Source organism: Thermobia domestica, chromosome 11, assembly GCF_964235325.1.
Source record: "Thermobia domestica chromosome 11, izTheDome1.hap1.1, whole genome shotgun sequence".
Taxonomy (NCBI): domain Eukaryota; kingdom Metazoa; phylum Arthropoda; class Insecta; order Zygentoma; family Lepismatidae; genus Thermobia; species Thermobia domestica.
The window spans coordinates 242,659,967-242,678,997 of NC_137464.1; the positions used below are offsets into that span (position 1 = coordinate 242,659,967).

The window sequence follows — 19,031 nt, forward strand, 5'->3', positions numbered from 1 at the left end:
ATGAGAAATGAGTGAAATGAAGAAAGTGGAAGGAAGCGGGAGTACCCCGAGGAAACCCACGCACACTGTGTTTGTCCACCATAAAGTTCACTTGGCACGAGCTGGAATCGAACCAAGGACCCAATGCAAGAGAGCAAAGCTTTACCACAGAGCCACCGCGACCTCTCTGAAATTATTTATAGGAGAGAGGGGCTACTTGATGAAAACTTGATAACGAACAAATTTGTTTAAAAAATACCAACTTTTCGTGAAATATTGCTTAATAGCTCTTATGTTCTTTTATTGATATATAATTTAATTCGAAGTAGAATCAAATTCCATCTTTGTCTTCGAATGTCCATGGCATTCGAAGACAAAGATTAAGATTAGTTAAGATTAAACTCAGATTAAGATTAGTTAAGATTAAGATTAAACGCTAAATTAAGATTAGTTTGGAATGTTTTTAAAAACGCAGTTAAATGTGCCATCGCCGGCTACGATCTCTAATGGGGCGTTTACACTTAGTCGATTTGCGTTCGATTCAGTTGAATTGACGTCACTTTCAACTTAATCGACCGTGTAAACGGGACTTCAACTTAATCGACCGTGTAAACGGGACTTCAACTTAATCGCTTGTTGATCGAAGGCGACTAATCGACTGCCAACTGAATTAAAAGACGTTCTATTTTCTGTGGTTGCAATAATTGAACACATCCATCAATCTGATTCGGCCTAGTTGCTTCGATTTAGTGGCAAATGCAGCGAGTCGATTTAGTCGAGCGACTAAATCGACTAAGTGTAAACGCCCCATAAGGGATCATAGCCGGCGATGAGTGTACGCACGGGATTAACAACGTGTGACACTTCTTTCCTTTACAGCATGTTCGGGAATCCTTCCGTTCCTTTCGGGAATCTCGTGCGCACGCATAGCTGCGTTTTCGAACATGCATTTTTCAATAGAATAGGTATGACGTATGACTTTCTAAGTGACGTTTTTAACCGCACTCTCTACGGTGTATTGTTTTTAACCTGTTGGTCTCTGAAGTTCATGTTCCCATGCTTTCGACACATTGTCGCTCCTAAACAGGACGGATTTTCCCCCATGTTCACTAGGACTTTTTTGCTTCTTTTAAGATGTACTATCATCTGTCCAAGTTTATCCACGTAGTTATCGTTCACCCTATATATATATATATATATATATATATATATATATATATATATATATATATATATATATATAGGTGTGTGTGTGTGTGTTAAAAAGATATATATGAACATTCATTTCTACACTGAATCCAAATCTTGCTAAATTTGGGTGGTGGTACCGTTTCTTCCGAGTGGATAGATTATACTTCGAAGATTTCACAAAAAAATATGTGGAAGCCGAGAAAAGTGCCTTATTAGCTAATTGTTTGATGCCTTGGACGATGACATTCTCAAATAAAGCTCCAGTGATGTTAAAGCTGTTCGCGAAAACTAGGCAATTTTTAGAATTTGATCTATGAATAGAAAAAAATCGCAGGGAAATTCGAATTAGAAATTGAGTTAAGTTGATTTTGAGTTTAATGTCCCGTTCAGCAGCGAAGCCATATGAGACTTGGGCCTACTGATTAACGTGGAATCCGAACCACATCTGCTTCCGCCGGGAATCGAACCCGGGCCTCTCACGCCAAAGATACGTACGCTAACAGCTTATTGAATACAATACAATCTTACTTTAATAGAACAGCTAAAATATATTTGAAAAAGTTCTACAATGTATTCTACTACAAGACCTAGCTCATAAACGCGATTCTGGTGTTTTAGTCAACGTAATACTAAAACACTCACAGAACACTGTCACAATTGAATTAATAATGAATAATTTATCGATAATAAATATTAAATTAGAATTTTGGCAGTTAAATTTGCAAAATAAACACACACACACAAAACAAATAAATGCTTCATACAATTGAGAGTTTGATGTAATAAGGGCGTAAATGAATTTACGCCTTTTTTGCATCAAATGCATTTGTGGCTTTTGCCATATTTATTCAGCCTCTTGGTAAAATTTCAATTCAATATCGGAATAAAATGCTGCATATTACATTGTTTTATGTAAGAAAAACAACACTACTTAAATTTTCAACATCGTTTTTGTCCAAATACATGTTTCAGATTTACGTCCTTATTGCATCAAACTCCTCAATTGTAAATTGATAGTTCGTGTTTATTATTATTATTATTATTATTATTTAGAAATGAGTATAGATATTGCTTCAAAAATGTATTACCTAAGAAACAACCTTGTGGTAGCATCGTAAATTGAGATATTGTGTAGTTGTTACATTCTACTCAGAAAGATAAAACAGACATGTTCTGGAATATATACTTCGGCGGAGCAACAAACCTAAGTGATCAATGGGGAAATGTAGAGCTTGACATTTAAATTGAAACAATTATCTTTCTCTTAAATGTACATATTATAATTTGGTTGTCTTTACTCACTGTCAGATTACTATTTTCTGTAACAAAAGAATAAGAGAAAATCAATTACCTTCTTAGAACTTCGAAATTATTTTGTTTTATAGAGTTTTAACACAGAGTATTATAGCTATAAAGTAGTTCCATAGATGAAAGGACTATCAGATATAACCCCCTTATTATATAAAGACCTTCGCTTTTCTTAGCCGTATCTTCAAATGGTTTGGTTTGTCTGCTGACCTCAAGATGGTGCCAATATTTAAAGAAATTAGGCAGACCTACACCGTCTTTAGGTCAGGAGACGAACTGTTTGATGATACGGCTAAAACCGCGATAAGATTTATATAATAGAGAGGTAATATCTGTTAGGTCCTTTATCTACGGTACTATTACAAATGATAATATTAATGTATTAGTATTCTTTAAAATCGAAACTATAAATTAGACATTTATCGTGCATAATGAGGAAACCGACAATTGCTTCTTACATAACCGTGAGCTCTTTAGAATAAAATCTTTTCCAAGTAGTGAAGAAACTTTGTTAACACCACTTAGCCAAATTTTCATAACCTTAAGGCAGGGTTTCTCAACCTGGGAGTTGTGACCCCAAGGGGGTTCGCGAGAGGTTTTCTTGGGGGTCGCGAAGATAAGTGTAATGTTTGAAGTGGAGGCTGGCTATAGACATGTTAGCGTAAAAGACAGTACGTAACTTCATACGTAGCCATTCACTTACGTTGTAGGTCCAGGTAAATGGCAACGTTGCACTTTCATTTAATATTAGGCGCATAAAGAGTATACAGCCCAAATGGCTCGTCCGATTTAACAAGTTCCTTAACTTTAGATTGAAAACGTCATATTTGGAGATGTTTTTTTTCCTCTTACATTTTGTTGTAACTCTAACAATAACAGAGTTACCCTATGTTAGGGGACTTTTCAGATTCTCTGTATATGTTAGTTTTTAAGATTACACTATACAATATTAACAGATTGAATATACATAAACTGTTACTGTGCCACTAATTATGATTCAGTACTCTCAATCTGATAAAGCTTCTTAACTACCTTGTTAGGCTTAAACAACCTTACAACGACCGAACATGAATGTACTGATTACTAATGAAATACAGTATTTATTGCATTAAACTTTCATATTCCACATAACAGTTTCGTTAGCATTAGTGATTCACCGAAAGATCAAACTACACATTAATATAATTGAAGACTCTATCAAAGAGAGAACATGCAAGAGATTCATATAATTCATTACCCATCATGATTTGTTTGCACAGAATCTATCCTAACAACTAACATTCTATATAGAGCAGGGTTCCTACTGGTTAGGGAAATCAGGGAAAACCCAGGGAAAATTTTGCAGGTCAGGAAAACTCAGGGAAAAAGACTAGAAATCAGGGAAATTTTATAAAATATATTTTTTTCTAACATTAATTATACACCAATTTCAGCTTAGCCAATCATTAATGGTCACAGTATGGAACGTTTGCTCAGATTTTTATAGATGGTAAGTGGAATGTACGTATGAGCAATTGATTATTAATTGTCTCTATGGAATAAATGTTCTCATATATAAATATTCACTGTTATTTATTCCTTATTTATATGTCAGCATCATCCGACACCTGTCATGAAAATCAGGAAATTTCCTGTCAAAGGTCAGGGAAAGTCAGGAAATAGATTTCTCGAGATCAGTAGGAACCCTGTAGAGGTATGTGCAAGTATTCCTTAACACACTGTGTCTATAATTATTCCCAACACTGCCCCCCACTTTACACTTTGACATTACTATGAACAAATAATGATACATACAACATAACAAACTAATAAGAGAGCTAACCTAATTCAAACTACAACATGAAGATACTTGAACAACACAAAATAATCTAATCAAATTTCAAATCAATCTGATAAATTATTTTGTAATTATAATTACTTAATAATAAATATTATTCCCACTTAAACTTCAAATTCATACAAATCGTTAATAGTGTCAAAATTGTTTTTACTTTTTGCCGTGCAGATTGATTATACGGATCCATACATAATTTATTAAATATATACTTCTTTCTGTCTGTATCACCTTGACCTTCAGCAACCATTTCTGAGTTGTGCATTTGCATTCCCCAATGCAGATTCACTTTGAGAGATCTTGTGAAAAAACCTGAGCAACCTGTGCTTGGTGGCCACTATAAAGCACGAATGCTATCTAAGCGAGTCAGAACAGGAGCGCAGCAGCGGGGGCCCGAGCGGAAGCGTGGGGGTGTGTCCGTAGGGAGCACGGGCGTCAGCGATGGTGGGTATACGCGTAAACGAGAATTGTGGAAAATCACTGCTTTCACGATACAAAGATATGTGGTTGGTAGCTTCATTTACACTTTCACTTATAAATCTGAAAAATCTTACCTTTTACTAATTACTTCTTACCACTCTTTTGTGCTGACGACATGTAACTTCACAAATTAGTAAAAACTTCACCAATACTTCAATGGTTCCGCTTCTTAACTCTTCACTTTCGTATACTCTGAATCCCCTTATTTAATGGTTTTGCTTAACTTTTCAGCTTCGTATATACTGAGTCACTTTCCTTCACTTTATATACTGTGCTCAATGGCTACATAAAGAGAATGTGTGACACACGTTACATTTCGATTTCTGTTTTTTTACATACAAATCCGTGTCGAACGTAAGAACACAACGTACGTCGAATATTCACATACTAGTATATTTACTAATTTATTCTGTAAATTTTAGGAATTATTCATCCGTCACTAGTTACCTTATGGGCGAATACGTACATACCAGGTTCGACATTCATTAATGCATTTTCACGTACATACGGATCTCACAGATAACAACACACCATGTTTTACTATTTACACACTGCTCTATTAAAATATTATTACAAATTTCTTCTGTAAAATTTACTACAAATCTGTGGATCCGTATATTCAATCTGTGCCCTTTTTCTGTAGACTATCATAGATTGATTCCTTAAATATTTAATCCGATGCTGCATACTGATTTGAGTCTCAATTAATCCTTTCCGACCCGGGTGGCCAAAGTGACACTTGTGTGTGTCACTTTTTAAATCCGCTTCTGTGTAAACACTAATTAAGATATCAGGACATCTTTGTTTGGCCAAATATGGTTGGACCATAGTTTATCATATTAGTTTCTTTTTCTTTTGGATGTCGAATTTCCTTCTCAAGTTTCAGATCAAAGTAAAAAAAATTCGAGAATTTTCGAATTGTCTTTTTTTTTCCTGTAGCTTAATTCGTTGCACAGATATCTCCTGAAGACTTGTCAGGTAGATACTTCGGATGGATACCTAATTGTTGACATCAATTGGACTGGTCCGTGAGCAACGTTGCCAACTAACGAAATTAAAATTTCCCTAAATTTGGGCAAAAAATCGACATTTTTATTTATAAATCCGTACCTATACGTCCGAGCACAAGTCAACTTACTCCATGACGATATTTAAGTCTTACTGTACAAAAGTGGGTACAGATCATTACACTGGGGTAATTAGGGTTTCCACGAAAACTTCTTATTTAGGTTCTAGCCCATCATTTTTCTAGTTTTCCCTACTTTTCTGTTTACCGTAATCTATTTTTTGTAATTAGAAGCTTTGTTTCTTAAATATCGTCATGATATTTGTAGGATATATTAGTGGTGTGCCAATGTTTATTTTAAGATTGTTTGCGTGTATCTGGTAGCAGTGTTGCCAGCCACAGAAAATTCCCGATTTTAGGAGTAATTTTTTGGAAATTTTCCTTTTTTGTGTCTATTATGTCTCTCTTGTTGGCTACATTCGAACAAACGTACGACTGTGTGAAAACCGCGTCCTTATCCTACACAATGTACCATAAAAGGTTTCAGTAGGATAATGAGAGTGATAATGATACTTAAAAAGTGTCAAAATTTCATGTGTATTATGATATAGAATTTTTTCTTTCTCTCTTTGTATGGCAGCCAGTGACTTCAGGTTTTTGACTGTACCTTGTCAACACATCAAAGATTTTTTAGGTGACTTGGACCCATGTGATAACAGTGATACCCGCTACAAAAAATCTTGAAATTCGGTTAGGGAATTTTTTGTAAATATTTAACCTTACATTTCCCTCCATAATTTCCCTTCTGTTGGCAACACTGCAGTGTAAGTTACACCAAAAAATAGCCACATCCCTCTTCTAAAAACAAGGCCTTAACCATGTCAATCGGTTAAATAGTTTTTGAGCAATTAGTCATTAACTGAAAATGTAGGAAAACGCCTAAAATGACCTGGGTCCGAAAGGGTTAATACTAGCTTACGCACAGCACCTTAACTTAGATTTTTTCTGGGGGTAAGCATTAATACGAGTATTTGGGCCACCTATAATTTTTTTTCTAATTCTAGGGGTCCCTCTTTCGATCTTTCTCTTACTCTTTATGAGCCCCCGGAGCCTGTGGGGCCGTTAGTTATGCCCCTGATCCCGTTCGACACATGACAAATTAATTAAGGGGACAATGTTGACAAATCTCAAAGCTTATGAATAAATATTATTTCTAGGGCCCCTAATAGTAGGCATTTTTTTTTTATTGAAATGGGCCCACGACTCAGTTTTGTTTTATTTATCTTTTGTGTGCTGTTTTGTTTATGTAATGTAGTGAACCTATTTGATGCTTCATTTATAATTTCGTGTTCGTATCGTATACGGAGTATTAAAATTTTGTCTTAAAATGGCCCCCCTCGAACGGCGGGGAGCTTCCCTGGGGAGACAGTTGCCTCGCCTGCCCCCCACAAGTTAGTCCCTGCTTATGCACCATATTCATTCCACTACATCCTTTTCCATTTGAACTCTTTGAACTGCTTTCTCTTCTTTCTTTGTATCTTCTTATACTAACATTTCCACCACATTAAAATAGTTATACTATACGTGTATCTATCTCAGAAACTAAATTAAGTACTATTTATAAATAATTTTGATTAGGTCTCTACAGAAAATAATCTCAACATCTAAAATAATCTAGAATAATACATATTTTAAGGCAACAAATTCTGAATTAGTTGAATAAAAGTAGGTTTATAATATATTTACCTTGGAAAAATGTCATCACTTGGTCTTCCCAAGAAATCTGAAATATTAATGAGAATGGAATAATAATAATTTAAAAAAGAAAACATTTCAACAATAACTTATATTATAAATGTAAGACAAAGTAAAGCTCGTGTATATTATCTTTTCATCTGTAAACACATACGAAGTGTTTACAGTTAGTTTATAAATAGTTTATCTTTGCCATTGTATTATGGTTGATATTTGACAAAGTATTGAAAGTTGATTTTAACTTATTTTTAAATGTTTAGTGAAAGAACAACATAACTTATTGAAACGTAAAGTGAATAGAAGTCCCTTTATAGTTTTCAACATTTTTTTTTCTCATTTTGTGCGTATTCTTTTTGAAATATTTTGCGTCTCCTCTTGGTTAATACAATTTCAATGAGTTTGATCTACAAGATACTCTTTGACTATATTGCGGTGGCTCAGTGGTAGATCGTTCATCTGTAGGTAGAGCGTTCTTCATGGGGTTCTTGGTTCGATCCCAGCTCGCTCCAACACCGTGTGCGTGGGTTTTCTTGGGGTTCTTCAGTTTCCTCCCGCTTTCTTCATTCCACCATTACATTTATTTCTCATAATCACCGTCTCCTTTAGCCTAGCCGGCATAATCATGGGACATAAAACTAAAAGATTTCATGTCTTCTCTTTTCTTTTTCTATATATGCGCTTTATAGGTGTCAATAAAGGATGATTTACGGTCGAATAAGGAAAAAATGGTGGAAAGCTAGAACAGATTTTGTTTTCTTTATATAAGTGTCCGTAACAACATACTAATTTTACACCTCTCTACCACCCCGGATTTGGCCGCCATCTTGGAAAATGGCGCCAAAAATTATTTTTTTTATAAATATCTCGCATGGAAAGCATTTTAGAGCAAAACATGTTATTACAAAAAATAATCTACATTAAATTCTCTACAAGAAATGTTCTCTTCATTTTTTCTCTAGGATGCACCGTTTAGATGTTATAGGTGTGGTAAATTATGCATTTTTCTTTCAGCATTACTTTATAGCAGAATCTTAACGGAAATTTTCTGATACTATTTTGTTTTAAGGATTTTTCTTATATAAAATATAAATTAATATATTTTTCATTCATTGTAGGTGTGACTAAGGATAAGTAATCAGGTCTATTAGATCATCTATGTTCAAGATGTCAGCAAAAAAATGTTTTATCTGTGAGAAACTTCTCGGTGATGGTGTTACATGTATAGTAAAAGAACATTAGTAGACTGCAATATTAAAGTGAAGATGGAAACGACTGTCAACTTAAGGGACTGAGAAGTGTTACACTTCATGAAAAGAGTAGAAAAGTTTACAAAAAAAAAAAAAAAAAAAGTAACAAAGCGTTGCTAGCGTACTTCATCACCTACGCCGATAACCCTTAGGTCAGAAGTACTAAGATTTAATTTTCAAGAAGCCTATCTGTTTTGTGGACAATGTTAATCAGGTGAATTTTTAAAGGGACAGGATAAAAAATTTGTGAGTGAGCGTGAAAGTGTATATCGCGTCGAAACCTTTCAAGTTAAAGATTCTATTATGGAAGCTAACAAGGAAGAGTGCCAATTTTCATTCAATAAAATTTTTCAAGATTATAATAATGCATTACCAGCTGAAAAAAACAATAAGAACTAAACTGAAAGTAAATTATTCAGTAGATATTATTATACCAACAAACAAAAACATGAAGTCCATAGTTTGCTTCCGTGATACAGGGCATAAAATTCTCACGGATGCATGGTATGATCGTCAAAAGCGTAAGTATATGGACGAAACGAAGTTGAGAAGCATAATGACAGCCGGGCAAATAATTGCTGAAGATTCCAGATCCCAGGTTTATGAAACTGATCAATAGCCATCAGCAGATGATCTTTGAATGACGTTGATTCATTCATTCCTGGAACCTTAAAATGGCTTCTCGATACTATTATCTTGAAAAACAAAACAGGGAATAGCACAAAATAGGGGGGAAGTATAACAATTTCTCATGTCATAATTGCAGCAGCTACACCAAAATATCTTTCAGCTTCATCGCAAGTAGGACTTGAGGTGCATCTTAATCAAAAGTATGGTAGTAAGCATTTTCTTCATGTTCTCTCTTTGTTAGGACTGTGTGCACCATATACTGAGGAAGCTCTCTTTCAAGTTTCGGCTCTTCTGCATCCTGCATTCTTTGTTTGTTGATATGAAAATATCTTCTGAGTAATTCTCTTTCAGTTTAGTTCTTACTGCTTTTTCAGTTGGCAGTGTACCATTATAATCTTGAAAAATTTCACTGAATGAAAATTGGCACTCTTCTTTGTGAGCTTTAAGGTAGTTGAAAGCATAAGCCATGACATCTGAAACAACATTATCTTTCGGACGACCACGTTTCATTCCAGAAGAAATCTTGTAGAAATTTTTCATGCATGAGCAATGATATCTGGCTTCAGTAGCAACTAAATCATGAACATTGCCAATCCTAATACTAACTTCTTTGCCCCAGTCGTCATTTCTCCTGTCGGCTGCTTCCATAATAGAGTCTTTAGCTTGAATGGTTTCGACACGATGTACACTCTTACGCTCACTCACAAATTTTTTATCCTGTCCATTTAAAAATTCATCTGATTAACATTGTCCACAAAACAGATAGGCTTCTTGGAAATTAAATCTTAGTACTTCTGACCTAAGGGTTATCGGCATAGGTAATGAAGTACGTTGTAATAACAACGTTTTGCTACTTCTTGTTTTTGTGTAAACTTTTCTACTCTTTTCATGAAGTGTAACACTTCTCAGTCCCTTAAATTGACAGTCGTTTCCATCTTTCACTTTAATATTGCAGTCTACTAATGTTCTTTTACTATACATGTAACACCATCACCGAGAAGTTTCTCACAGATAAAACATTTTTCAGCTGACATCTTGAACAAAGATGATCTAATAGACCTGATTACTTATCCTTAGTCACACCTTCAATGAATGAAAAATATATTAATTTATATTTTATATAAGAAAAATCCTTAAAACAAAATAGTATCAGAAAATTTCCGTTAAGATTCTGCTATAAAGTAATGCTGAAAGAAAAATGCGTAATTTGCCACGCCTATAACATTTAAATGGTGTATCCTAGAGAAAAATGAAGAGAACATTTCTTGTAGAGAATTTAAGGTAGATTATTTTCTGTAATAACATGTTTTGCTCTAAAATGCTTTCCATGCAAGATATTTACAAAAAACTAATTTTTGGCGCTATTTTTCCAAGATGGCGGCCAAATCCGGGGTGGTAGAGTGGTGCAAATTAGTATGTTGTTACAGACACTTATATAAAGAAAATAAAATTTGTTCCAGCTTTCCACTATCTTTTTCCTTATTCGACCCTTCATTGACTGGCCTATTAGTACAAGCACACATATATAGACCAGGATTTCTCATCTGGGGGCCGCGACCCCTATGAGAGTCCCTAGAGGGTTTCATGGGGTCTCAGAGATAAGCAGAAGAGAAAAATATAATTAGGATCCAATACCAGAAAATATTTTAAAATATTAATTTGAATTTTGTTATGATGAGTATATTTTTTAGTTTTATACATACTGTTAAGAACAACAAAAAATAGATCTACTAAACATTTTCAACAGGTGTAGAGTTGTTTAAAAATCAATTTAAATGAAAGAAGTACGATATGAAACTAATGAGAACTGCATATTGAAATACCAGAAAAATATAAATGGAACAAATCCTGCATATTGAAATACAATTAAAATTGAAAGCTAATGAGATACCTGAGCATGGAGTGATTCCACTAATGCGGCAATGTCCGGTTTAATCTTTGTAACGCACATTATCAAATCATTTAAAATACTAAATAGCTTTAAAAAAAAACTGTCCAAGTTTTTTTTTTAAATTAGAAATCATTTTATCTTTTTATGATATGACCCAAAATTAATGGAGGGGCCGCGGTGGCTCAGTGGTAGAGCATTCACGTCTGGTGTATGGGGTCCCGGGTTCAAACCCTGCTCCCGCCAAGTGAACTTTGTGGTGGACAAACACCGTGTGCGTGGGTTTTCTCGGGGTTCTCCCGTTTCCTCCCACTTTCTTCATTCCACCATTTCATTCATTTCTCATAATCACCGTCTCCTTTAGCCAAACCGGCATAATCGTGGGACGTAAAACTCACAGATTTCATTTCATTTTTCCAAAATTAAGGGAGATGAAGTTTTAAAATTTTCAGATGGCCTTTATTTTGAAACAGTATGACGGATCGGATTCAATATTTGTAATATGAATGAACTGACCAAATTTGGTTTTAATCCATTCGCTTTTAGGGAAGTTACTGTATTCCATATATTTTCTACACAAGAAATGGATTCTATGGATATCGTGAGATCATCGCAATAGGAATATTAAAAATCCCACATAGCTTATCACAAACCAGAAATTATAAGGGGGTTGGTCGATTTGGTCGTTCCTTTAAATATGCATTTATATCAGTAGCGTAGCCAGGATTGTTGTTTGGGGGGGCTTAGTGTTATATATATATATATATATATATATATATATATATATATATATATATATATATATATATATATATATATATATATATATATATGCGTTTTTTGCGTCAGAATGTTTAGTTTTAATAATAATAATAATAATAATAATAATAATAATAATAATAATAATAATAAATAATTTAATATAAATAAAATAAAGAGTTTATGTGTCTGTCTGTCTTTGTGCGGCCTGGGGACATACGACTGGACCGAAAGTTACCAAAATTTGGTCACGGGTACCTTGGTCCAGGCTCCAGATCAAGCCGATGCGTTTTTTTCAAAATTCGAACCAGGAGGTCTCAGGGGGGCGTTTACCAGGACATCTAAAAGTAGTAGAGAATGACCAGTATTAGTGTCAAATCCATAGTTTTCGCGGTCGCTGAGATCAATGGTAACACTACCATTAGCGATGACTTCAGCCACCATTTGTATGCAGGCCGAGGGTCATCAGAGAAGGGGAGGGGGGTGAGAATTTCGAGACATGTAAAAATAATCGAAAATGACCGATATTAATGTCAAATCCATAGCTTTCGGGGTCACTGAGCTCAATGGTGAAACTCAAGATAGCGTTTACTTTCACATTTAGTCCCCACCAGCTAAGGAACTTGGGCCAGGAGATCACCGAGACATGTAAAAATAATCCACAATGACCGATATTAGTGTGAAATTCACAGTTTTCGCGGTCTCTGAGATAAATGGTGATACTTTCATTAGCGATTATTTTCAAATTCAGCCGCCATTGTATGCGGGCCGGGAGTCACCGGGGTGGAGAATTTCGAGACATGTAAAAATAATCGAAAATGACCGATATTAGTGTCAAATCAATAGTTTTCGCTGTCGCTGAGATGAATGGCGATACTCCCAAGGCGTTGACTTCCAAATACATTCCCCGTCGACTGGGAGCCAGAGGTGTTGTTTTTTTTTTTTTAAATTGGAACCAGAGGATCACAGAGGCGTTTACTTTCTATGTAAAAGTAGTAGAAAATGACAGATGTTAGTGTCACATTCATAGGTTTTACGGTAATGGCTGAAGGCCAGAGGCGATTTTTTCACAATTCGAACCAGGGAGGGGTCTCAGGGGGCGTTTACCGGGACATGTAAAAGTAGTAGAAAATGATCAATATTTGTGTCGAATTCATATTTATCGAGGTTACTCAGATGTATATTGATACTCTCGATAGTGTTTACGTTCAAATTCAGCCCCCATCGGCCTTCCCAATGAAAACTCTACGTTGTTGGATATTTATTCACACAAAATGTATCTAATTTTAGAAATGTTTCTTAATTCTTCTCTCATTGTTTAGTTTGTTTACATTGATATTTTATCTGACCCGTGCAATGAACGGGCATAACAGCTAGTAATATTAATAATAATGCCTACAGATCAGTCTTGGGGTCAGTGGCTGAATGTTGGCTTGAGATTCTCGGATAGACATCAACGGTTGACTATCCCGAGAGGACTTTAGCCTGGTTTTCTCAGTCACAACAGTTGAATACCGGAAAGGTATTTTAAATATCCAGAACCGGGCTGCTATTTTGCCCAATTTTATCAATTGTGGAAACAGTATAGAAAAACCTCTTCCAAAATACCGCTTCTCTAATAAAAAGTGCACATCTTTTCTGTATGTGGCATGTTCTCTCATTTCGGTAACGAACAGGCCCGTATACGGGGGGCTAGGGGGCCGAGCCCCCTAAAAGTTTCACGGTAGGCTTGCAAATGAACTATAATATGGTGATGAAGTATACTATGATTGGGTCGGGTCCCCCCTAACTTCTACCGGGCCCCCTCTAAATTTTTGGGCTGGCTACGGGCCTGTATAAAGATGGATCTCACAGAAATAGGAATACAAAGTTAGCGGATTCAGTTGGTTACGGACAGCAGATAATGAAGAGCTTTTGTAAATGCGGTGTTCCATAGGCCACAGAAATAGTTATTCTGTTGGAACATATTAGTTATTTATAGGTCTATACTATACGAAACATTACAGATTGTCAAGTAGCAGATTATATCTGTTGTTTGTTTTCGTTTAATGATAAAACACTCTTAAAGTGATACACATACTCCTAACCGTGATACAAATACTACTAATAGTGACGCACATATTTCTAACAGTAATACATATATTCTTACACTGATGCACATGCTCCTAACAGTGATACACATTCTCTAACAGAGAAAATATACTCCTAATACTGACACACTTAGTCCTAACATGATACACATACTCTAACAGTGACGCACATACTCCTAACAGTGATACAATGCTCTAACAGTGACACACATACTCCTAACAGTGATACACATACTTTAACAGTGCCGCACATACTTCTAAGACTAACACATGTAGTCCTAACAGTGATACAATACTCTAACAGTGACACACATACTCCTAACAATGATACACATACTTTAACAGTGACACACATACTCCTAACAGTGATACACATTCTCTAACAGAGAAAATATACTCCTAATACTGACACACTTAGTCCTAACATGATACACATACTCTAACAGTGACGCACATACTCCTAACAGTGATACAATACTCTAACAGTGACACACATACTCCTAACAGTGATACACATACTCTAACAGGGACACACATACTCCTAACAGTGATACACCTACTCTAACAGGGACACACATACTCCTAACAGTGATACACATACTTTAACAGTGACGCACATACTCCTAAGACTGATACATGTAGTCCTAACAGTGATACAATACTCTAACAGCGACACACATACTCCTAACAATGATACACATACTCTAACAGTGACACACATACTCCTAACAGTGATACACTTACTCTAACAGTGAAGCACATACTCCTAAGACTGACACACGTAGTCCTAACAGTGATACACATACTCTAACAGTAACGCACATACTACTAACAGTGATGCACATATTTCTAAGTGATACACATAGTCTAACAGTGATACACATACTGGTAACAGTGACAAATAATCCTAACATTGATATACTTCTAATAGTGATGCACTCTTCATAGAGCCTCATTGGTTAAAGTAACGCTAAACATCAATCCAAACATATATAAAACTTGCTTTCGGAAAGAGAATTCACATACAAAGATATACTACCTGCATGAAGTTCAACAATTTTGCGCTTAACTGTTCTTGATATCTATACCAAAAATTATCAAAAATGTTTGATTTTTATTTTTTCCTGTTCTTGTTAATATTATACCTAATACGAAATATCGCAAGTCATTGTTATAAAATAGATTTTCGATTCTTGTGTTCACTGTTGTCGTTACTAAGAGCTGGAAATTTCAGTGCGGCAAATTAAAGTGTACTAGACAGACGTGAAATAGTGAAGGTCCAAGTTTAAAAATGGTTGATGACTTCAAGACTTCTTTTCTTGCATTATTTTCAAAACAAATCAGATTTCCGTTCATTGATAATCCTAGAAATACCATCAGTTGCGATCGTCGTTGCACTGAGTATCAGAGTAAGGACTCTAATGGTAATATAATTTACACATACAAATACGATGAAGAAGTGGTTACACGAGTTTTTATTTTTATGTTGAGAGCTTACTCTATCACCTGGTTCTCAGTTAACCACATGTGTGTAAAATGCATGCTACCGTATGTCAGCATTCGCACTGATGTACGTAACTTTGTGATGTTGAATAAGGAGCCTTCTATTGGATATATTCCAGCGGATGCTTCCTGTAAATCCAATGAAGATGATGACAGTGACCCGGCCACGTTACTATGTGCCGATGAAGAACTTAATTTCGTAAATAGCATGCCCCCAAGTCACTTACTACAGTAGCTTCTGTGATAATCAAAGCGATATCTCAGAGGATGATTCGTTAAGAGGCGTCATCCCGGCGAAATTAAAATACCGCTAATTCCACAGTGATTATGTGATATCTTCAAATAGATAAAAGATAATCGAAATGTGGAACAAGAGCGCCCTAGACAATATTATTTTACATGAGAAACCGTTATCACGACTCACTCATCTGCTTTCGAATTCGAGCCATTTTGAAAATCGGCATTTATTTTCGCGTTTCTAAACAGCTGAAAACGGAAAGCCACTAGGTGACTTGTGGTAACGGTATCTCATGCAAAATAATATTGTCTAGGGAGCTCTTGTTCCATATTTCAATTATCTTTTATCTATTTGAAGATATCACATAATTACTGTAAAATTAGCGGTATTTTAATTTCGCCGGGATGACACCTCTTAACTGACATCCCAGAGTCGGAGTTCGATGGAATCATATTCGATTCGTCTGAAACTACAACACATAAACAGAAGAAAAGATCTTGGTGGCGTCGACTATTCTGTTGCTTCACAGGTTCGATGGCAGACTAAGAAATCAATGAACTTTAAGAGGCTCTAAAAAGAACTAGTAGTATAGATTTAGTATCGTGACCGTAAAAGAGATACCGCGCCTTGATAAGAGATAGTTTATCGCTTGTTTATTTAAGGATAAGGGGGGAGTATTGAAGGAGGTGATGAAATAGGGTCAGGTTTTTTTTTTTCCTGGAGATAGATGACGAAAGGAAAGGTTGAATGACCACTACGAAGGTCACAGTGGATGCTCCCTGGAAATGGTCCCTGTGCAGGACCACAATGGATGACCCCTGGAAATGACTCCCAGGACCCATGGCCCCTGTGCAGGACCTATACGAACAGTATGTGAGCATATATAATTGATTAGAAGCTACATGCTAAAAAAGGTGGGAGTAGATAAAAGGAAATGGTCCCTGGTTTCCAGGACCCATGGCCCCTGGAAATGGCCCCCATACAGGACCACTGTGGATGACCCTAGGCCCCTACGCTTCATTAGAAGCTACCTATTAAAAAGATGTGAGAATATTTTAATGTTTTGCATGGCAAGCCATACTCCTTGCTAAAAAGGTGGGAGCAAATAAAAGGAAATGGTTCCCTTCCCTGGCCCCTGGAAATGGCCCCCAGGACCCATAGCCCCTATGCAGGACCCACACGAACAGTATGTGAGCATATATAATTCATTAGAAGCCACCTATTAAAAAGATGTGAGAATGTTTTGTATGGCAAGCCATACTCCTTGCTAAAAAGGTGGGAGCAAATAAAAGGAAATGGCCCCTGTGCAGGGACAGTGAATGACCCCCAACCCATGGTCCCTGGAAATGACCCCTATGCAGGACCCATACGAACATCATGTGAGCATCCCTCGACTTGAACAACGTGAAAAGTTAAAAATAAGCCCCTCCCCCTCCTACAAGTATACTATGAAAAGGGTAATATTTATTATAGCATTTTTCTTACTTATGAGCTGAAGACTGAGTGGCACAGACGTCCTTCCTTGAGAGCCGTTGAAATTGAAATGAACGAGAGAAAATTCGTTTGGCGTGGCTTTAGTGACGTCAAGGTTAACTTTGTACCGTATAAGAATGATAAAAGTGATTATAGACTTTACTTATTTACATGAATCACAGATTACTGGCAATCATCTACAAACATTTGTATGATTTGAACTTAATGAGAACTCTGAATAACAATCACGTGCAAGGTTAAAAACCTTTATTATTGACAACCATGAGTGATATCTAACAGAGTTAATCATAGATGGATCACGAGTTTATGTGTCTAAGTTTAAATGATATTGACGATAGAGAAACCGATAATCACGAGAACTGATGGGTTATTGATCGCATGCTTGCAATCATCTACAAACATTTGTATGATTTGAACTTAATGAGAACTCTGAATAAAAATCACGTGCAAGGTTAAAAACCTTTATTATTGACAACCATGAGTGATATCTAACAGAGTTAATCATAGATGGATCACGAGTTTATGTGTCTAAGTTTAAATGATATTGACGATAGAAAAAAATAAACCGATAATTACGAGAACTGATGGGTTATTGAACGCTTACCCTATTACAACTGACGTATATAGTTTTAATTATGAGAAACTGATTTGATTATATGCAATTTAATTGGAAAATGAAGAAAGAAAAAAAAGCCAGTATTTAGCTGAAATATACATGTACTTTTCCTCCATTTTTACCCTAAGGTTAACGAAATTTTGTATTTTATATGTGGATTAATTGCTTGATTGTACCGTTAGCAGCAAAGCTATGTGAAATGAAATGAAATCTTTGAGTTTTACGTCCCACGGTTATGTTGGTTAGGCTAAAGGATATGGTGATTATTTTATTTGATCGTTTGTTTTTACAAACTCTGAACAATTTAAGATGTTTGAACTAAATATGGGAGCTCTTAAAAGTATATAGAAAGTGGGAGAAAACCCACGCACACTGTGCTTGTTCACCACAATTTATAAAAAAAATAAATCCAAAGTGAATGTTGAAATAATTGGTGCGAGCTGGTATCGAACCAAGGACTCCATGCACCAGAGGTGAACACTGTATTATAATGGGATTGAACCCGGGACCCTTAACACAATAGGTGAACATTGTATTATATTGAGAATGAGCCTGGGATTCCCAAGCACCAGAGGTGAACGCTCTACCACTGAGCCACCGCCCCCCCACCCCAAAGCTATTTGAAACGTGGACCTACGTGAAATTAAACCCGGACCTTTTATGCCAAAAGGTGTGTGTGCTATTCACTTAAGCACAGAGGAGCTTTTATATGTAAAACTATGAGAAATTATGCGCTTAACAAAATATTTTCTAAGCACTTTAACTGTAATAAACTAGTTAAAAAATTTTGATTATTTTATACATGTCTACATATTTTACTATATAATAAACGTTTATTATTTTTAGTACCATTATACTGTTTTGCAGAACTTGCAACTTGAAAAAAAAACGATAGTTATCGAACTAAATGCATTACATATTCACTAATTTTTAAATTGGACTGTTTTTTATTGTATATGATTTTAATACATTAGTCGGAGCAAGTTATTTTACGGATTGATTGCTAAGGAAGC

General features: G+C 35.6%; 1 long non-coding RNA gene across 2 annotated transcripts in view; it reads right to left on the bottom strand.

Moving 5' to 3' along the window:
- Positions 1-19,031, bottom strand: part of LOC145664861 (uncharacterized) — a 41,943-nt gene that overhangs the window by 14,816 nt on the left and 8,096 nt on the right. The window contains exons 2-3 of one of the 2 annotated variants that reach the window (XR_014127532.1): positions 7,545-7,581; positions 2,259-2,489 (exon numbers count right to left, since the gene is read on the bottom strand). This is a non-coding gene — a long non-coding RNA (uncharacterized LOC145664861). The remainder of the gene's footprint in view (positions 1-2,258; positions 2,490-7,544; positions 7,582-19,031) is intronic. The other variant, XR_014127531.1, reaches the window with a different exon arrangement.